Source organism: Acomys minous (genome assembly GCF_964271855.1).
Source record: "Acomys minous genome assembly, chromosome: 2".
Taxonomy (NCBI): domain Eukaryota; kingdom Metazoa; phylum Chordata; class Mammalia; order Rodentia; family Muridae; genus Acomys; species Acomys minous.
In genome coordinates, this window is record NC_140484.1 from 41569312 (window position 1) to 41591764 (window position 22453).

Here is a 22453-nt window from a genome sequence, read left to right on the forward strand (position 1 = left end):
TGACTAGTCACATGACACCAGCTTTCTTTCTTCATATTAGATTTTATCTGGAAGCATCTGGCCTGTCTATCTTTTTATCTTTTCTAGTTCTTTTGTCATCTTTAGATCTCTACAGGTTGGTTTCTTATCAGAATCCAGGACCGACTCAGCCCGTACTACAGACTAGGGTTAGCAGGAGCTGTCTTTCTGAGTCACATGGAGAACTGCTCAGATGACGTCATGAAGTCCCAGGCTCCTTTCATTTAGTCCCGTCTCTTTCCTGTGCAATACTGGCATAGCCTCCACGGTTTGAATGTGCTAACAAAGTCCAAACGAAGTGGCAAAATGCTTCTGCACTGGAAGAGATTGAAGTTGTTAGTTGTAATCTGTTTGCCTTCCTTTCTACGCACGGTATCTACTGTGCCTTCTGGAATTATGCGGAGTGGCACGTCAGCGGTGATGCAACAGCTGTGTGAAATGTGAACACTTGGCTGCTTCTACTGGAGAAGAAGAAATTGTCTCCAGGTCAGTGTGGCCCAGGATTAAGTTCGAGGCTTGAAGTCCTAGGCATACTGCCATGCTTGCTACATTTGTACGGAAGCCATTTCCTTTGATAAGAACTAAGAATTCCAGTGTTGTCTCACAGTGAAGGGGCTGGAAGGAGGGGGGAGGGCAGAAAGTAATGAAAGATAAACTGGAGAAAGAAGGAATATTCAAGTTCCTTGTGTTTCAGCTTGCTGCCTTTTCTTCTGATTTGAGTTTTAGATGTGTGCCCTCCTCTATGTGTGAGTGTGTGTCTGTGTGTGTGTTTCTTTTCTTTTTTTCTTTTTGCTTCAAGATTGACAGATACACTTCTGCACACATTATGTAAAAGTTGCACAGATCAACTTTGTGTCTGTCAGTTGTCATTTCACCATAAATTCATTGTATAATCCCAGAATACTTTTTCTCTGTCAATTGATCTTTGAGTCGTGGAGGCCACCAGAACCTCAGTTAGCTCTATTCTCAATCTGGGAAGAATCCCTCAATAGAACAAGTGCATGCAAATGAACTATCCACACACAATCTATAAGGTGACTTTGTAGGTAAAGAAACCTTTTGGAAGAGGTAACTAAACTCAAGCATTGGAGATCAGCCTCATAAACCACAGGGATTTTTTTTTTTTTTTTTGCCAGAAATGAATTTTCCATCTGGGCTGATGCATCTTAAACATTAGGCTTACTTTGAGTTCAAGTGCTTCCTGCACAGGCCAATCTGGTGTTTCCATTTACCAGCAGTCTTTCATCCTGCTGGCGTGTGTGTGTGTGTGTGTGTGTGTGTGTGTGTGTGTGTGTGTGTGTGTATTCATGCATATATGTGAATATGTATGTGTGGGGTGGTCAATGTTCCTGTGTTCTATTTTAAATATGATAATGACATAATAGTTGGACTTTTTGTAGATGGATTTTGTAACTCTCAAAACATCTCCTACATTTATGCACACTCAGCTGTTGAGTGATCTGGGAAGTGCTGAAGTCAGTGGCTTTGGCTGCCGTATTTCCACAAGGTGAGACTAGCTGTTCTGTCTTGGGACAGGGCCTGGGGCTTTGTGTGTTGTTTCACAGTCCTCCTGTCATTGTCACTCCACACCAGTGAACTAAAAGTATTAGCGAGCATCCTAAGGATCCTGGGAGAAGCAGAGCAGGCTTGATGTTAGGCAGAGATGGTATGGCTCGTGTGGTGAGCAGCGAGGATTTGAGGGGACCCCTCTTGTTTGAGGCTTTGTGTGGTACAGAGATGGTATGGGTGGTATGGTGAGCAGGGAGGATTTGAGGGGACCCCTCTTGTTTGAGGCTTTGTGCGGCACCCCCACTTTTAATAGCTATGGAATGTAACCCTGTTAGCTGAGCCCTCTTTTGGAAGTATTTCTAAGCATTCTCCTGGGAAAAGCTTGTCAGCCATAGGTTTGCAATGCCTGACGGATTCATGGAAGAAAATAGCTAGAAGTGGGAGAGGAGTGTGAGGAGTGTGTTGGGTGCGGAGTTCACCGTGTTCTTCTCCAGGCCCAACCGCCCTTCTTTTCTGTCTTGCTCCCTCCCTTTTCTGTCTTGCTCCCTCCCTTTTCTGTCTTGCTCCCTCCCTTTTCTGTCTTGCTTCCAGGTTTCCCAGATGTCTGGACAATCAGAACACAGAGGGTCAAACTGTACGTTTTGTGGATAGCGGATGGAGAAGTTGAGCTCCCAGCCAGAATCCCTGATGTTCAGGAATGAATTAAAGACGGATTTCTCAGCCATTTTGGCAGGCTTGCCAAGTGTTCGTAACAGAGTGCTTGGCGATAGAGATTTTGTTTGAAAGGTCATAAATTTTGATGCTTCCAATGAGAGTGCAGGTAACAAGGTGTGAGAAGGACAGGAAGGAAATCTCTGGGGCTGCAGCAGAGTGAGAGCTACCCTTGCTATGGGTAGGGGGGTGTGTGGGGGGGGGCGGAGGGGAGGGAGCAGCTGCGCAGCTGCAACTGGGCACCCTCATCCTTGGTGCCAGTCCAAAAACCCCTGTCATTCACTTTTAATAACATTCTCCAGGATTAAATATGGGCAGGGCATTCACAGTTCCTGTGCGCCGAAGAAATCAGATTGGAGGATTGTCCCGACTTGTGACCCCTCAGGCTGTCACTTAGGATGTGGGGAAGAAGGCACAAATGTTGGTCCTGGCGTTTTAGGGGCTCACTTCTATTGTTCTAGCTCTCTTCATAATGGGACTCAAGCAAGCATGGTTTCCCTCTGTATCTTATGACTTAAATTGAAATTGCATAGAGTTCCAGATCAAACTCCGGCAATTGCACTCTAGCACTGCGGTGTGTTTGTAGAATTAATGTCTTATAGGAATGTGGAGACAGTAAGCAGGTTGCTCAAAGCCACCCTAGATGAAAGAGGTAGCGGAGGCTTCTGTGTTTCTTCCAACCTTCCACTAGCTTTGCAGTAAGCCCTTGTAATACCCCAGAGGAAAGGCGTAACACACACGGAGTGAGTAGGATAAATCAAAAATGCAAAAATGAAAAGGAAATGGAGTGATGGCTGTAAAGAGCAAGGCAGAGATTCGGTTACTAGAGGTTGCACAGTCACTTCAGCTATGTGAAGGAATGTTACTTTCTATAAAGCCTGTTTTTTTTTTAATAGTTAACTAAACATTGCTAAGATGCTAAAACATTGTGTTTTAAAGCAGGATCTTAGTAGGTAGGCCTGGGTGGCCTGGAGAGTCACAAACCATCTTTAAAAACCCCAAACACCTTAAAAGGTCTAAAAACACAGGCATTTGATTTAGAAAGAGTAGAATAATAAAACTTTGACATATTTTAGATTGGAGTTAAAAGGAGAATTTTGATTCTACCTGTTTTGTTGAATTCTTAGACAAGTTAGAAAAGCAGAAATAAGCAAATAGGGGAGGCATAGATATAGAACAGAAAAGCCTCCCACCAACTAAAACCCAGAGCCACTTCAGTTGTCTGACCATGGAGAGAGACCACTCCAATTGTGCATTTATGACAGTGTAGTAAGCGCTTATGCATTTTGCTTTTGTGCACAGATTGCTCAAAGATCAACCAGGTCTTAAGTACAAAAAGAGACAACATGACATGGCAAAAAGAGCCTTTGAATTTTCAGCCTTCTACCTTTGTAGGATAAGCTCCTTGCTTCTGTCAAATTCCCCTATTTGAAGTGTCAGCATTGCTCAGGCATGTCTTTAAATCCACGGTAGAACAGAATAGTATAAGTTCTACATGTAAGAAAAGACGAAAATGTAGGCTAACTCCTTATAACATAATAGGAAATGTTGATATGTCTATACATAAAGATAGTGAAAGATCTTCAAAAACATTTTCAAAGTTTACAAATACTATGCAGAAAGCATGTAAGTTATCTTCTCATAAAAACAAAAACAATTTGTCTGTTTATGTCTGTAGTTATGTATGAAATAGAATTTGAAAAGTAAGTAAAATAACTTTTCTCTTCTTACACTGTATGATATTTTTCTTTTAAAAAAATCCCTGCCTTTCACTTGGTATCATCTTCCATCATTTTCTCCTTTTTGAGATTTGTCCCACAGTCTGATTGTATTCCTTAGTGTTCGTCTTTCTTTTTGTTCTTCACTAACAAGATCTCTCTAGTAAGTTCCATGTAAAGAAAAAAGGGAAAAGAGACAATGAAGAATAACTGTTCCGATTCTGGTTTGGCCGACTAGTAGATTAGCCAGGACGTATGTCACTTACAAGGAAGGAAAAGAGGTTGTGGTGATACTGAGAATTTGCTGATGGGTCTTAGTGATGGTTTGCTTCCTTGCCCTCATGTAAACTTTGAAGAGACCAGGGTCTAGTCAATATTATCTATCTCATCTACATGCTGAAATTGTCAATTACCTTAATTAATATCTTTATTCAACATCTTTATTTAACAACTATAAAAAGCATTAAATGCTATGTCTAGAACTCTATATTTTTATCTACCACCATGACTCCCAAACTTCCTCCCCCCACTTATAATTGGTACCATAATCAATGTAGTAACTAAAGACAATAGAAGAGTCATTTGTGAGTCTTTTCTCTGTACTCCTTTTTCCCCCCGTGAGTTCATCACTTTACTATTTATTTATTTATTTATTTATTTATTTATTATTAATTTATTCTTGTTACATCTCAATGGTTATCCCATCCCTTGCATCCTCCCATTCTTCCCTCCCTCCCATTTTCCCCTTATTCCCCTCCCCTATGACTGTTCCTTTTTAAATCATTCAATGGTGCTCATTGCTGTGCCAGTGCAGTTTCTTAGAGCTATGACTCTGTGTGCCTTCCTCCTCTGCACTAGCACCAGCCTGTTTCATCCCACACTATCCTTGGCTGGTTCCACCACCACCACCATCACCTTGGCTTTTGATTTTCATTGTCCATAGTCATTCTCAGAGAATCAACTTTCAGAGATAAAACTGTGAATAAGCTTTCCAGTGGCTTTGCATTGACCTTCAAATAAAATCCAGCTTTTAAAATGATCTTCAAAGGCTACTGGGGCCTGGTCTCTAATCTTTGGGACTTTCTTTGTGCTCCTGATACTGAGTCTTGTCTTTCTATGCAAAGTCACATCTTAAAATCCTTTTCATTGTTCTCCATGCCTAATGTTTGTCTTCTTTAGGTTCTGCATGGTGTATGACTCTTCCTCCCCCCTCCACCCCTCCCCACATCCTCTTTAGTTTTATCTTAACTATTGAGACAGTGTCTCCCTAGGTAGCCTTGGTAAGCCTGGAGCTTACTACGTAGACAAAGCTGTCCTTGAATTCACAGTGATCCATATTCTTCTGTCTCTTGATTCCTGGGAATAAAGGCTTATGCTACTATGCCCAGAACTACAAGGTGTCTCTTGTAGTTTAGGCTAGCCTCCTTGAACTTGCTATGTAGAGGAGGATGATCTCGGACTCCCGATCTTTTTGTCCCTACCTCCCAAGTGCTTCCATTCCAGGCGTATATCACACACTCGGGTTCTTGTTCTTCATGTTACCTCTTTTGGATGGTTTTCCTCATAAACATTGTGTAAGTGGATCCTTGATCTCACTGTCTGGCTTGAGCATGTTAATGTCTTTCATATACCTAACTAGATATAAAACTATACTGTTTCTTTCTTTGTTGTTTGTCTCCAGGATGTAAATGCAAGGCAGGAAGGAGTCCCTTGTACCTTATCAACTAGGGTATTCCTGTGACCTGGAACACTGTGTGCCATGTGGAAACCTTTAGTAGCATGAATAGCCAGGAGAGTGCTATTGCAGAGTTTATAAAGGAAGATAAGCAATGGAGGCAGTAGGAAAACTGGGAGTTGTAGTTTTTCTCTTACATCACAATTCGGTGGCATACAGGGCATTGTTTTATTGTACGTGTGGACATATGCACAGCTATTGGAGGAACACTGGTAGAGAGGATGGAGGCTTGGCTAGATTCTGGGTATCTGCATTCTGCTCTCCACTTTACGACCAGCTTAGAGTTTCCATTAGCAAGTCACTTCTCATTGTTCTTACTTCACTTGTAAAATCAAGGAGCAGATGAGCTCCTTCCTAACGTTCATTCTGAACCATTAATTACCACCTTATCTTGAGTTGGTGTCACTTATGATTTTTCTATCAGTCCACATTCCCATGGGGTGTACATTCTTCATATTGCCTGTTCTACCTCATTTCTGAACAGCCTCCCTCTTCTTTCCCCTCGATATTTAGATTATTTGTTATCGTATTCAACTCTGTTTGTGGATATGCTTGTCTTGAAGAGCTGATTTTACATTTAGACTGGAGATTGCCCTGTCTGGTTTGCAGATGAACCCTGGAGGTAAACTCTACCTATCAGCCATGCACCTATTTAAAAGGAGTAAGTCACTGGGCGTGGTGGTACACACCTGTAATCTCAGCACTCGGGGAGGTAGAGGCAGGTGGATCTCTGAGGGGGAGGACAGGATGATCTACAAAGTGAGTCCAGGACAGCCAAGGCTACACAGAGAAACTCTGTCTTGAAAAAGGAAAGAAAGGAGGAAAGAAAGAAAGAGACAGAAAGGAGTGAGCCCTGTAGCTTGCCAGTGCAGTGATACAAGAGGATGCTAGGGAAGCAGTTGTTAGTGTTGTGGCTGATGTTCCTGGACTTCTTGGGGGAGAGCAGTTCAGAGTAGTAAGACACCCCACTAATCTTCATTATTTGGTGTAGAAAGCCAAGCTGATAACTAATTTCTGGCTTCCTGCCTGGACTTCCAGTATCCAAGATGAGCTCTGGGTGGCAGAGACTAGGCAAAGCTCTAGGCTCAGCAAGGGTACAGCCTGGTGCTTTGGACATCATAAACTTTCCAAAATGGCCTGAGAGAAAGCAAGGGGACAAATGATTGGCTGACTCTGGACCTGTTCTCTTGTTCCCAGGAGACTTTGGGGACAGAAGTACTTATTTTGGTTTTTGGGAAATTTGAATATTTTCTAAAAGTCACCAACAATTGACCATAATTTTTTTTAAAGACATCTGCCCATGGAAATGACAAGTTAGAAGTATACTGGAAGGTGACAGTGTAGTCCGCAAAGGAAGTAGGAGAGGCCAAAATTAAGCCAGCTAGAAACAGGAGTAGATACAGTAGATGAAAATTATTAGTGCCTATGTTGATTCTCCTGTTGGCTAAGCTAAGCAAGTGTATTCATCCTTGTATCCTGAAGCCTAACCTGCCATTCTCAGGTAAGAAATTGGCCTGAGTCCTCAGACCAAACCCATAAAGTGCCAGATAAAAGGCAGCTCTTATTCTAGATAAACTGTTCCATTAATGTCACTTATGATGTGGCATGCTCTTCAGACTTCTTCCTTGCACTAGTTGGGATGAGATAATACTTAACCCATCTATCATAGCCAGGAAAGGGTGGAGATGGAGAATACTTGAGGGATTTTTCTTAGCACTGAGAAAGCCAAGGCCTCCTGGGAACAAGAGAACAGGCCCACGGTCAGCAGACCTTTTGTTCCTTTGCTTTTTCCTTGGCCCTTTTGGAAAGCTTATGACTTGCAAAGCACTCCGATGTACCCTGCCTGAAGTTAGGGCTTCACCTCATCACTTCCCACACCGTGCTGATCTCAGCTACTAGAAGCCCAGGTGGGAAGCCAGAAACCAGCCTTCAAAATCAGCTTCACTAAATACACAACATGGCCACACAGAAGCTTCAGCTTGAAAACATCAATTTATGTACTTTTAAAAAGCTTCCCAGGAAAATAACTCCAAGTTTATATCTACCAAAGAAAGTAACAATTTTTTTTCTCTTAAATGTAACATAAGATAAACTTTTTTGCTAAGGTATTTGTCATTATCTGAAATTCAACTTTAACTCAGCACCCTGCATTATTATTTGGTAAATACAGAAACCTCAATTTATACCTAAATCATTTTAAGATTAGAGGTAGGAAGAGTGGACCAAATACTGAGAAACGCAGTGGACAATAAGGACTCTCCAAATCACAGTATCCATGACAACAGTAAGTCAGTAGATTTCTCTTATCCCTCTCATGAAATGTACCTTGAAAATATCATTACTATAAAGGAACATGATGGAATAACCATAATTATTTTTCCATGTATTCTATGATGGAGCCTTTAGATTGGTTTTCTGTTTCTAATAGTAACCATAATACAGCAATCAAGTCCCCTCCGACAGTGATGCTTTCTATTCTGTTTAGTAGAAAGAAAAACTCATTTAGGACTTTGTAAAGCCTTTCTCACAAACTATTCTTCTGTACACTTGACCTTTAGATTCTTGTGTGTGTGTGTGTGTGTGTGTGTGTGTGTGTGTGTGTGTCTGTGTGTGGTGTGGTGTGTGTGTGTGTGTGTCTGTGTGTGGTGTGGTGTGTGTGGTGTGGTGTGTGTATGTGATGTGTGTGTATGTGTGGTGTGTGTGTGTGGTGGTGTGTGTGTGTGGTGTGTGTGTGTGGTGTGGTGTGTGTGTATGTGTGGTGTGTGTGTGTGTGCACGCGCGCGCATGTGTGGTGTCTGCTGGTGGATGGGAGCTTGCTATAGTTAACCTGGGATCCGACACAACAAGGTCATTAGAAATTAATATCTCTTTAACCCTTCTCATCATCCATCACCTCGTAGATTGTGTGGTTGGAGAGCTAGAAACCATTTTAAGGTTTGTAGATTTTTGGAAAGCATAAACTAACCTCATTGTCATACAATCCCTTCAGAGGAGGAAGTTCCAGCTACACAGACCTGAGTACTAGGCGGCAGTTAGCACGAGCTGATAGGATCTAGGTCAGGAGTCTGGCCTGGCCTCGAGCCTGAGATTGCTGAATTACCCTGAGAGGGCAAAGGCACCCGTGAACACTTGAGCGGTGATAAGAAGATGAGTCACTGGTTCACAGAGCAGTTGCTCTTAGTTTCCTGTCTGTACAGTGTAGACTTGGGGAAACATTAGATTAAATAATTGGAAATTAAAGTTTCAATGCATCTTCCCTACTGGCCAGTTTTGGTATCTAGATCGTGAGTTAATGCAGGGGCTGAGAACCACGGGCATTCTGAACAAGTTAATTTTCTCTTACAATCAGTAGGTAAGCAGAGCTCAAGTTTGGGCTCATGTCTGAATGAAACCTATAGTTGAACAATATCTATGATGAGATGGACAGAATTCTGCAATTATACATAATTTTAAAGTTTTGAATCTCAGTAATATGTTAGGAACAGGAGATGGCACCACAAAGAGATAGCCCCCAACATAGGCAATGGCGTTTTTATTATGTCTTTGTATTATTGTGTATATGTCAATTCTTTGGAGTCATTTTGAAGTCGGAAGTGGCAGCTTGTGGCTGTGGTTCCAGCTCTTGGGAGGCTGAGGCAGGAGGAGGATGGTGTGGAGGTTGAGGCCAGACTGGGCTATGAAGTAAGTTTCAGCTTAGCCTTGGCTATACAGTGAGTCACAACAGACAAAAACAAAAGCCCAACTTCTCCCTAATATTTTATTACAATTTTTAAACAGACAGCAAAGTTCGGACAGAGTTTAAAAGGAACAGCAGCACTGTACCTCTAGTTGTGTGGCTAATATTCTGCCCGTGGCCTTTACTACACAGCCATGTACCTTTCCATTTTAACCCATCTAAATTCTTTTTGTTTTGTTTTGTTTTGTTTTGTTTTTTTGTTTTTTTTATTAATTTATTCTTGTTACATCTCAATGGTTATTCCATCCCTTGTATCCTCCCACTCTTCTCTTCCTCCCATTTTTGCCTTATTCCCCTCCCCTATGACTGTTCCTGAGGGGGACCTCCTCCCCCTGTATATGCTCATAGGGAATCAAGTCTCTTCTTGGTAACCTGCTGTCCTTCCTCTGAGTGCCACCAGGTCTTGCCCTCCAGGGGACATGGTAAAATATGAGGCACCAGAGTATGTGAGAAAATCATATCCCACTCTCCACTCTACTGTGGAGAGTGTTCTGACCATTGGCTAGATCTGGGTAGGGGTTTAAAGTTTTACGGCCAGTATTGTCCTTGGCTGGTGCCTTAGTTTGAGCAGGACCCCTGTGCCCAAATCTGCCTATCATAATGTTCTACTCTGGACCCTCTGGATCCTTCTACTTTGCCATTCTCCCATGCTTCTCTCATCTAGAGTTCCAGTAGGATGTCCTCCCCTCTGTCCCAGTTTCCTGGTAAGTGAAGGCTTTCGTGGGACATGCCCCTTGGGCTAATACGCAGATATAAGTGATTATATACCATTTGAGTCTTTCTGCTTCTGGGTTAACTCACTCATTATGATCATTTCTAGCTCAATCCATTTATCCACAAATTTTGGGAATTCCTTGTTTTTAATAGCTGACTAGTATTCCATAGTGTATATGTACCACAGTTTCTTTATCCATTCTTCTATTGAGGGACACTTAGGCTGTTTCCATGTTCTGGCTATTATGAATAAGGCTGCTATGAACATGGTTGAGCAAATTTTCTTGCTGTGTGCTGGAGCATCTTCTGGGTATATTCCAAGGAGTGGAATAGCTGGGTCTTGAGGAAGCCCTATTCCCATTTTTTGGAGATAGCACCAGATAGATTTCCAAAGTGGCTGTACTAGTTTGCATTCCTACTAGCAATGAAGGAGTGTTCCTCTCTCCCCACATCCTCGCCAGCATGTGGTGTCACTTGAATTTTTGATCTTAGCCATTCTGATGGGTGTAAGATGGAATCTCAGAGTTGTTTTGATTTGCATTTCCCTGATGACTAAGGAGGTCGAGCATTTCTTTAAGTGTTTCTCAGCCATTTGATATTCCTCTGTTGAGAATTCTCTGTTTAGTTCCAAGCTCCACTTCTCAATTGGGTTATTTGGTTTGGTGGTATTTAATTTCTTGAGTTGTTTATGTATTTTGGATATTAGACCTTTGTCAGATGTAGGGTTGGTGAAGATCTTTTCCCAGTCTGTTGGCTGTCGCTTTGTTCTCTTGACTGTGTCTCCTGCCTTACAGAAGCTTCTCAGCCTCCTGAGGTCCCACTTATTAATTGTTGACATTAAGGCCTGGGCTGTTGGTGTTCTGTTCAGGAAGTTGTCTCCTGTGCCAACATGTTCCAGGCTCTTCCCCACTTTTTCTTCTAAGTGATTTAGTGTCTCTTGTTTTATGTTGAGGTCTTTAATCCACTTGGATTTGAGTTTTGTGCAAGGTGACAAATATGGGTCCAGTTGCATTTTTTTACACATAGACATCCAGTTAGACCAGCACCATTTGGTGAAGATGCTATCCTTTTTCCATTGAATGGATTTGGCTTCTTTGTCAAAAATCAAGTGACCATATGTGTGTGGATTCATATCTGGGTCTTCGATTCAGTTCCACTGATCAACCAGCCTGTTGCTGTGCCAGTACCATGCTGTTTTAATTACTATTGCTTTATAGTACAGTTTGAGATCAGGTATGGAGATTCCTCTGGAGCACCTTTTATTGTACAAGATTGTTTTAGCTATTCTGGGTTTTTTGTTTTTCCATATGAAGTTCAGAATTGAACTTTCAATGTCTTTAAAAAATTGTGTAGGTATTTTGATAGGGATTGCATTGAATCTGTAGATTGCTTTTGGTAGGATGGCCATTTTACTATGTTAATTCTCCCAACCCATGAGCAAGGAAGATCATTCATCTTCTCATGTCATCTTCAATCTCTTTCTTCAGAGTTTTGAAATTTTTTTCAAATAAGTCCTTCACTTGCTTAGTTAGAGTAACTCCTAAATATTTTATATTGCTTGTGGCTAATGTGAAGGATGTGGCTTTCCTGATTTCTTCCTCTGCAAGCTTGTCATTTGTATATAGGAAGGCTACAGACTTTTTTGAGTTAATTTTGTATCCAGCCAATATGCTGAAGGTGTTTATCAGCTGTAGGAGTTCTCTGGTGGAATTTTGAGGGTCACTTATGTAGACTATCATATCATTTGCAAACAGGGATAATTTGACTTCCTCCTTTCCCATTTGGATACCCTTGATCTCCTTTTGTTGTCTTATTGCTCTGGCTAGAACTTCGAGTACTATATTGAAGAGATATGGAGAGAGTGGGCAGCCTTGCCTTGTTCCCGATTTTAGAGGAATTTCCTTGAGTATCTCACCATTTACTTTGATTTTGGCTATTGGCTTGCTGTATATAGCCTTTATTATGTTGAGGAAAATGCCTTTTATCCCCGTTCTCTCTAAAACTTTACACATGAATGGGTGTTGGATTTTATCAAATGCTTTCTCTGCATCTAAAGAGATGATCATGTGGTTTTTTATTTTCAGTTTGTTTATATGGTGGATTACATTGATGGATTTCCGTATATTAAACCATCCCCACTTGCCTGGAATGAAGCCTACTTGGTCATGATGAATGATATTTTTGATGTGTTCTTGTATTCGTTTTGCAAGTATTTTATTTAGTATTTTTGCATCGATGTTCATAAGAGAAATTGGTCTGAAATTCTCTTTCTTTGTTGAGTCTTTGTGAGGTTTATGTATCAATGAGACTATGGCCTCATAGAACGAATTTGGTAATGTTCAATCCATTTCTATCTTTTGGAGTAGCTTGAAGAGTATCGGTATTAGCTCGCCCTTGAAGGTCTGGTATAATTCTTCACTGAAACCATCTGGCCCTTGGCTTTTTTTGGTTGGGAGACTATCAATGATTGCTTCTGTTTCTGTAGAGGAAATGGGACTATTTAGCTTGTGTATCTGTTCTTCACTCAACTTTGGCAAGTTAAATTGATCAAGAAAATCGTTCATTTCCCTTAGATTTTCAAATTTTGTGGCATATATGCCTTCAAAGTAGGATCTTATGATTCTTTGTATTTCTTCAGTCTCTGTTGTTATGTCTCCCTTTTCATTTCTGATTTTATTGATTTCAATACTGTCTCTCTGCCTTTTAGTTAGTTTGGCTAACGGTCTGTCTATCTTGTTGATTTTTCTCAAAGAACCAGCTCTTGGTTTTCTTGATTCTTTGGACTGTTTTCTTAGTTTCTAATTTGTTAATTTTACCCCTGAGTTTAATTATTTCCAGACATCTACTCCTTTTGGGTGTTTCTGCTTCTTTTTTTTTCTAGGGCTTCCAGTTTTGTCATTAAGGTGCTTATGTGCAATGTTTCCAATTTCTTTTTAAAGGCACTTAGTGCTGTGAGTTTTCCTCTTAGCACTGCTTTCAAATGTATCCCACTAATTTGGGTATGTTGTTCCTTCATTTTCATTGAATTTCAGAAACTCCTTGATTTCTTTCTTTATTTCTTCCCTGACCCAGGTGTCATTTAGCAGAGAGTTGTTTAGTTTCCAGGTACATGTAGGCTTTTTGTTATTCCTGTTGTTGTTGAATTGCAGCCTAAGCCCATGGTGATCTGATAGGATACAAGGTATTATTTCAATCCTCTTGTATCTGTTGAGGCTTGCTTTGTGACCTACGATGTGATCAATTTTGGAGAAGGTTCCATGGGGTGCAGAGAAGAAGGTATATTCTTTCTTGTTTGGGTGAAAGGTTCTATAGATATCTGTTAGATCCATTTGACCCATGGCGTCTTCCTGCATTTGATTATGAATTTTATTTGTTTCCTCCATTATTATCCTCATTACTAAGGATTTGAGGTCATTTTCTTGTGTTTCCGTTGTATTTGAGTTCTCTGGGTTGTTTTCTTTGGGATAGCTGGAAACTGGAGATGCCATGTTGTTTTGGTTTGTGTGTGTGTGTGTGTGTGTGTGTGTGTGTGTGTGTGTGTGTGTATGCTTTTACGCTGTCCTTTAGACATCTTGCCGTTTCTATTTTTGTTGGGTAACTTCCAGATTTGGATGGAGGGAGTCTGATGATAGATTCACTTGTTTTCTCATGATTTCCGTAGGCTGGAAGCTCTGATGCTTCACTAGTGTGGGTGGCAGGAGGTTAGCCCTGTCGTTTTGGGCTCTCACAGCCAGTGATCCTCAGCTCCCCTTTGCTGTGGGTCCTGTAATTGTTCTGAGTCTCTGAATGAGCGTTGGGTCAGGCCAAGGTGTCCACAGCCTTCCGGGTCCCCTGCCAAGTCCAGCCAGGGACACTGGGCCTGAACCACGCATCGAACTCAGCTAGATTCTCAGGGCCTGAACCATCTGCCATAGCAGGGGAACTGCAGCTGTGCTGAGCAAGCACCTCTGGTGGAACTGAGCACTCCGCCCAGTCTGGGTCACAGCAGGAAAACTGCGGCTGCGCTGAGCTGGTGCCTAGGGTGGAACTGAGCGCTCTGCCCAGCCTGCATCACAGCAGGGGAGCTGTGGCTGCACTGAGGTAGTGCCTCGGGCAGAATTGCTTGCTGAGCTGAGCCAGTGTCTCCACAGCACAGCGCACTGAGCGAACCCAGGACTCTGGGGCTGAACTGTCTGCTGAGTCCAGTTTGGGTCTCAAGGCACCATGTGACCCAAATCCTGTCCAGAGTCCCCTCTCCCACAGCAACTCCCACTGGCCACTACACCAATTGCCTCCACCAGAAGGCTCTATGCTGCAAACATCAGCTGCCGCCACTGGTGCCGCTGGTGCTGCTGCTGCTGCTGCTGCTGCTGCCTCTGCCGCTGCTGCTCTGATCCAAGAAAATCCGCGCTCCTTCCATATGCAGGGGCATGCAGGTCCTCCACACCCTGGTCCCCCCGAACCATGGAGCACTCCTGCTGCCGTGGTGTGGTGACCTTGGTTTTCCTGGCTCAGAAATCTGTGCAATTCCCTGAATTGTTCACTGGAGCTTCCAAACACGGTCCACACTGCTCGCCGCCATCTTGGATCTTCCCCATCTAAATCCTTAATGCATTTCAAAGTAAATGCAAGATGTCCATCCATTTCACCAGCTTGCAAGATCATCAACTATAAGTTAACTTCTACTTTCACATTTTTCCTTCTGATGCAAATTTACTTTGTTGGAGATTCACACTCAAGCATATAGTCACTTTTAGAGTCTGGACAAACTTATGTTCCTGACATATCACTACCATTAAGCATTCTTTCAAGTCCCTTCCTACTTAGCTGTTTTCATACAGATGGCCACTACTGTGAACACGAACACAGATGCTCCATTCCCTCAGTAGCCGTAGGAGATGAGTATTTGTTTCTCATCAACTTTCTCTACCCACATCACTAGGGAACCCTAGTTTGTCTTCCGTCGCTGTAGTTGTCAATTTTTCTGGGGGGCAGATGAAGGAAACTTTAACAATCTGGAGTCTTTTCAGTCTGAGCTTTTACATTTGATCTAACATCTTTGAGATTTCGTCCAGGAGGCTGGATATCCAAAGTCTGTCACCTTTTTTCTCGCTCTGCTGAGTATCAGTGGGTTGTGGATGTGCCACAGCTTGACAGCCCATTCACCAGTTGAGGGACATGTTTTCGTGATTATGAATGTAGCAGCTATAATGTGAACAGCATTAGTTCCTAAATTTGCTATTACAGGGATTTACACTACATACCTTTTGCTGTTTGTTTATAAATTCTGAAATCTATGACCCTATGTGAGTGATGGCTAGGAGAACAAATTATATGATTTAGTGAAAACTCTGTGTGTCTGTCTCTGTCACTATGAAATAGTGAGAGCTATTTTATCTGTACCTTATAAACAAGTTGATAAGATATATTACATTACAGTTTTTATTTTGATTTGGGAACCTGAAAAATATTATTTCATCATCTAAAATATCTTTCTTATAGGGGGCTGGCTTTTTTTTTTAACAACTCATCTCAGAGCCTATATTTTTCTTTTATTTTTATACATTTAATTATTTGTGTTTGTTTCATTGTGAGTATGTGGAGGTCAAAGGACAAGCTATGGGAGTTGGTTCCTTCTTTCCATTGTGTTGTTCTTGTGGACTGGACTCAGGTCATCAGGCTTGGCGGCAAGTGCCTTTACCCACTAAGCTAACTTGATGGTCCAAAGAGCCCACAGTTGTTGTTGTGTGTTTTTTTCCTGGGCAAGACAATTGTTTTAAATTTCCAATCTCACCTTAGAAGACAGTAGCTGTGACCTGTCCTCATCCACTTAGTGCTAAGATTTGGTGGTAAGGAAGAAAGGGAAAAATGAGACTGGAAGTAGACTAGTGGGACAGGGGAGAATCTAAGAAGCTAGTGACCACCTGTAAGTGTTTCCTGGTGTTGCTCTGTGCTGATGTTTACACCAGATCAAACTGCTCACCCACACATCTGGTTGATGGAGGCTTTAGTTGAAAGACATATGGGGGTAACTTTCATCATCAGGCTGTGGTTTTGTTTCTTTGGCTGGAGAGCTGATGCCAAGTGCAAAAGGCTCTTCTCGGGTGTCTACTGGACAAAGATTTGCCTCTGGCTTCTTGCATTTGTATGGAAGCAGACAGTGCCGTAGCTTCATTGATTCTTTACATGCATGCCTCTGTGTGTGCATGTCTCTTTCTCTGTATGTTTGCATGCACTTGCCTGATGTATGCATTCCTATTGGGGTTGAAGGTGGTCTCCTCACTCTACTCATTTGCCTTGTTATCCAACGGAAAGATATTAAGCATTTATCAAGTCTGCATGCTTTCAAATTTGTAAGCCAAAATAATCACACCTTAGTAAAAGAAAGACAGGTATGCACTTTTGTCACGAGGTGAGTAAAGAATAGAGCTGCAGTTTTACTGTATGGTCACAGAGAGTCTCCCAGGCCTCCTTCCCAAAGGAGCAGTTATAGCAGTGAGCCAGGCAGTGATAAAGGATGAAATGCTCTTATAGAAACTTTGCATTTAGCATTTGTACAGGAAGGTGTTGTAGTGATAAACTTCATATAGGATAAATGGACACGGGGGGGGGCATCTGAATATGTTAATAATTGCTATTATACATGTGGTTAACCACTTGCTCGAAATATAGAAAACCAAGTAAGAAATATTGCTGTTTCTTCACCTGTGCCAACCCTGCGCTCATCTTCCTATAGCAGCGCCAGGGAAGCCCTTTTCTTTATAGGTATGTTGATGTCCACTGATGCTCACGTTAGGTTCATCAGTTCCTTTGATGCCTCAGCAGCATCAATAATCTCTCTTTGTGTTTGTGAGCTCCCATGCTGCTTATGAATTTGCAAGCACCCAAAGTTGGTTAATGAGCATTCTGGGAGGGAGCAGAAGTGCATCCTTCGCTCTCCCTCACCCCTACTCTCTCCACTAAGGAAACTGATGAGAAGCCGAGGAAGACACAGAGGTACTTTATCCTTGTTATGGTGATAGAGTGCTACATAGTTATTGAGTTACAGTGCTGTGGCTTCTTTCAAGATCAAATTTGCTCGTAATTGCAACTGTTACAATGACAATTTATTAGCCTTAAAATGCGTGGCTCTCCAGAATGCCATTCTTAATGGAGAGAAATAGGACTTTGGCTGCAGGGATCAAGTAGCTTTAGACCTCACACACAGAAAGGAAATATAAGCATGCTTTATGGAAACCTCCAGGAGACAACTAGTCAGTGTCCAGGGGCCAGAGCCTGAAGAGCTGTCCTCTTCTTTAGCACTAGAGCTGATTCTGTGGAGACCTGGTCTGTTCAGAACTTGCCGTGGGAAAAGAAGCAGCCTGAGCCAGCACACTGAAACCCTGTCATGGTGGTTTCCCCTACATCTCTTTTGAAACACTGTTTGGACATTCTCCCTGAATCACGAAACATTTGTTTCTGTTTGAGGTCTTTATTTTTATTTTTTAAGAGTTTATTTGTGTATGTGTGTGAGCCTGCCTGAATATACGTGCACCGCGTGTAAGGTGGTTCCTGGAGTTACAGCCAGTTGTGAGCTGCTGTGTGTGTGCTGTAATCAGCAGTTGCTTCTCAAGCTTCTTTCAGAGAACTCTGGACAGAGCACAAGCTTCAGCAAGTTTTAAGGCAAGTGCATTCTCCCTTCTTTCTCGCTAAGCCACTGCTATGGCATTCCACCTCTGTCTGCTCCAGCATATGCCCCTTTCTGGCAAGAGCACAGAACACTCAGGCATTCAGGTCCTGCCTGAGCTTCGGACCTCTCCTCTCCCAGAGCCTGCGTGTGGCTTGGGGATGAAAGGCCACTCGTTGGCTGCCTCTCTTATCCTGTGAGGCTGGGCTGGGCTGGCTAGCTGGAGACAGGGAGGCAGTGCAGAGCCTAGACAGGACAGAATGCAGGAGAACTGACGATCCGGACAACAGCTCTGGGCAGCAAATGCTCCCATCCCCACCTGCTAGTCCTCCCTCACAAACTCCACAGTCCCTCAGTGCTTCAAAAAGACACAGAGGAGAAGGGGGGCAGGTTTAGAAAATGACATTTGTTGGATCCTGAACATTTGGATGAAACTAACAAAAAACAAAAAATCATGAACACACATTCAGGTTGAGGTGACATCAGGGATGAGGTCATCTTACTTAGATCATGTGACACAGATGCTCGGTAAAGAGACTGTGCCTGAGCCTTGACTAGGAATGTGCTGAGATCTCTTGGCATCAGGCTGAAAGCAAACTAATGGCATGCAGGCATTGGCCACAGTGCCAATAAACATCTTCAGCGGGAACAACACTATAGCATTGTGTCACTATGGGGGCAAGAGCCAGGCTATGACATAGGAGACATTTGGCGTGGGTGGGCGAGGAAACTGGGCAAGGAACCCCATGGCGCTTCATAGTGGGTGAATGGCTGCAGTGGCGGCCTCAGGCTTTACACAGTGTGGTCTGTCCCTGAGTGCCTCCTCACCACCTTCCCTATGTTCACCTGGTCCATGGCCTTTGCCTCCCCCACTGGCTGACCCTGTGGTGGACTGTCATGATGGATGCAATGAGCCACCCGAACACAGGTCTTGTGCGGCTTGTCTTGGCCTGGCCTATGCTGCCCGCTGGCGCTGTGGTCTGAGGCAATGGGAGGGATGACCAGAAGCCATTCCTTGAGTTGGACCTTAGCAGTCTCCCGGGCCAGCAGGAATGAGATAGGATAAGGCATGGCATCCACAGGCTCCTGCAGAAGGAGTTTGAGGCTCTTGACTCTGAACCTATAGACCTCCTCAAACTCAGGGTGCAGTGGCGCTAACAGACTACTCTTCATGCAGTTGGCAGGGTGTCTTGGGCAGCTTGTCGTTTGGGGGTGGAGTGGCCTTGTAGGTAGCCAATGCAGGACTTCCTGCTGGGCTGGCGTCTGAGGTGCCCCTGGAGCTCAGCAGCTTCTTAGCTGCATGTAGCTGTGTGGTAAGGTAGGCCGCTGTGCTGGCATGCTGCTCCAGCTCATGGGACAGCATGCTCAGCTTGTGGCTTTTCACCTTCTCTCTCATGAACTGTGCTCTCCAGCACAGCAATGGCAGCATGCTTTTGCTTCAGCTCTTGCAGCAGCTTGGGGTTTTCCTCCTCTTTGGCCTCCAGCTGGGCCTCCAGGTCTCCACAGCACCTCTTCAGCTCCGTTGTTCTGGAAGAGCCATCTCCTGAAGGAAGAAGTCAAGGGCCAGGTCCGAGCTGTGTAAAAGAACGTCTCTAGAATCTGAAGGTGCTGAAGTTCAAACAGCTTGAGCATCAGCTGAAGTCAGCATCTCCCGAGTGCCAGCTCTGGCTACTCGAAACTTTTGAGTGTCAGCTCATAGGTTAGATCTACGCAGTGCTGCTGCAGCTGCCGGATCTCAGCATGTAGTCCCTTCGGTGTGCTGGCATCCTCCTGCTGGAGGAAGAGCAGATTCTTCTCTCCACTGTGAAGTCTTTAAAAAAAAAATACCTGGAAATGTTTCAGGTCTTCAGTGGACATTGATTGCATCATGATGAAAGACACTATGGTTCATAGATACTCAATATATATTTTGAAGGGAAAACTAGTATTTATCAATCATCTACTATGTACTTGGCATGGGCTGTCATTCATAAACACTGTGTAACCTAGAACACTTACAGGGTTTGAAGAAACCCTTCTTTAGAGGAAGCTGAAGTCGGGGAAGCAAATGACTTAGTAAGGCACTTGGTGGTGTCCCTGCAGTGGGCCACCTCTTGCATTTGTTTTTCTTCTTTCTGGCAAACAATAAAAGATGGCAATAAAGCAAACCGGCTGGCAGGCCTGTGGACAGTGGTCTTTTGTTCCTTCCTGGGTGCTTGAAGATTGCTGTCATCATGAATGATACAATTACCCTCCCCACCCCTACCTCCCACCTCATCACCTGCCCCCACTCACCCTCCACAAGCCAGGCAGCTTCTGGCCAAAAGGCCACTTCAGAGGAAACAAATGGTCATTGATTGTCCTTTACGCCAAGGAGACAACAATGCCATAAGGCAGAAATGTGACTAACAAAAATAGCCCAAATATACAAGACTACCAGATTCACCTATGAGATACCATCTTTGTACTGGGATTCAAAACCTGTTTGGTGATGGCTTATGATTCCTTCAGCTATGCTAAGAGACCAAACAGGGTCTTGCAAAGCATGGCCTGCGTATGGGGAACCCGAAGAAAATAGTGAAAAGAGAGCAAAAACAGAATGAAAAAAAGATGCTGTTGTGGGCAAGACAAGAAACGGTTATCAGCCTTCCCTTCCCTTAAGCTGCTTTTAACAACTTACATAGTCTTAAGTGGCTTTAAACATGTAAACTTTATTTTATACTATAGCTTAATTCAATTAAAGTGATAGCTGCCTAGAGCTGGGCACTACCACCCTCACGGAAGTGAGGTGAAAATGCTAAGTACTCCTTGGAGGCTTCCTGTTGGCCAGGCTCTGTTATAGTGCTTTTTATATACTAATCCAGTGTAGCTTCGCCTTTTCTCTCACTCTTGCTTCTTAAGGACAGACATTTGCTATTAATTATATTAGTTTGAACTTAAAGTAACGCCAAGGAATAAGTTATTATCTCACCCAACTGAGCTTTAGAGGGTCATGAACCATCATCCCTTTGTGTAAAACCCACCCACCCCCACCCCAACTCCAAGTTGCTCTGGCCTCAGTGAGAATACATAACCATCACTCAATGTATTTAACACTCTTGGCTGCTGTAAGAAGAAGGTTCTCTTATTCCTCATCCCATTGTGTGGATAGGTAAACAAAGGACCTAAGAAGAAAGGGGACTTGCTCAAGGCATAGTTGAGTAGTAGTTAAGTCTTCCTGGACGTTTTCTTATGACCCTTGCATTACATGGTCTCCAACTCTTTACTTTTTCTTACAGTTGCCTGCATATTCATTTTATGTTAATATATCCCCCTGTGATAAGCAGTTATGAGTGAGTGTATCTGAGTGGCCCTGTTCACTCCCTTCCAGTTGATAGACATTTGGATTTTTGGCACCGTGTACCTGTTGTAATTCTCAGTGTGAGCACGTAGGCTACCTAGGCCTTTACTTAACCTTCAGGGTATTATCAGACTTAATCCCCCTGATACCCCATGGTGTAGGAAAGTGTTATTACCCTCATTTTATAGATAAGCCATGGAAGTGCTGGAAGGTTAGGCAACCCACTCAGGCCATAGGGCAGGCAAACCGCTTGGCTAGAGAAACAGTCCTGATTGGCTACATTCCAAAGCCCAGGCAAGCCCTTTGTCGCCTCCTAGATAATCTCCTATGGCAACCCCTGTGCCGATTTCAAATGTCTCCTCACATATCATTCAAGCATTTCTTTGAGATATCTCAAGACTCAAGGACCAAGTAGAATGTCTCAGATGTACCTTCTTGGAAAGCTGAGAGGTTTATGAAAGAATCACTGTGTGATAATTGTATGATTTAACAGAGAATTAGTAGAAATTGAAATGTTGTCTACAAGTCACCGAAGATCAATTAAAAAGGAAGGTAAACATTGGGGGGTGCAATTCTGAAATAATTCCAGGCTTTTCCTGATGGTCTGCCTCTTGCTGAAATGCTCTTCCCTGGATCTCTGCTGCTTGTTTGCATTTCCCATCTGTCCTCTTCCTCAATAATTCCATATTCATGCTTAAAGGTTTCATTCACAAGTTACAAATGACCAGTAATAAAGTAAAGTATCATATCTGCTTCTAATATTTAAAATTTGGATCACTCAAAGCTTAAGAGAGAAAATATCATGGATGACACTTTAGGCTTGAAGTGGAGGAAATTCACAGGGTGCCTTTGCTGAGCTCTGGCCTCAGCCACGGACCCACCACCCACCAGGCTGCAAGTCAGATGCCTCAGCCTTCCTACCAAGGGTAGTGGTGATAGCCTCCTCCTTGTGAGAGCTCACCGCCATGGTACTGTGCCTTTGGAATTCAATGAATCTGAATTTGGTACTGACAGAAGGATCAGTGGCAGCCAGTGAGTAAGATGGCTTCTGCTCTTGGCTCATTAGGGTGACTGTGTGGGTGGTCTTGCGTGCCTTAGTTTCTCCATCTGTTTTAGTGGAAAGGATCATAACATTCTTGGAGATCACAGAATGGAATGTGCTGTGTAAACAGCATGCAGTGTTGTTACAATAAATAGCAAATTAGTGACTCTAGCTTTAGTTTCCTGCACTTGATGAGTTGTGTGTGGATCTTCCAGAGATTCTGAAATTGTCTCTAGGAAAACAACAACAACAACAACAACAACAACAACAACAACAACAACATATTTTCTATCAGAAACATAATAT

At 43.0% G+C, this 22453-nt stretch overlaps 1 protein-coding gene and 1 pseudogene across 5 annotated transcripts in view; one reads left to right on the plus strand and one right to left on the minus strand.

Moving 5' to 3' along the window:
* Window positions 1-22453, plus strand: part of PCSK5 (proprotein convertase subtilisin/kexin type 5) — a 440201-nt gene that overhangs the window by 55846 nt on the left and 361902 nt on the right. The window lies entirely within an intron of this gene.
* LOC311590507 (coiled-coil domain-containing protein 92-like) lies at window positions 18579-22072 on the minus strand (annotated as a pseudogene). Its single transcript has 4 exons — window positions 22067-22072; window positions 19785-19900; window positions 19466-19596; window positions 18579-19329 (listed from the first exon to the last, which is right to left on the minus strand). The product of its transcript is annotated as a coiled-coil domain-containing protein 92-like (transcript).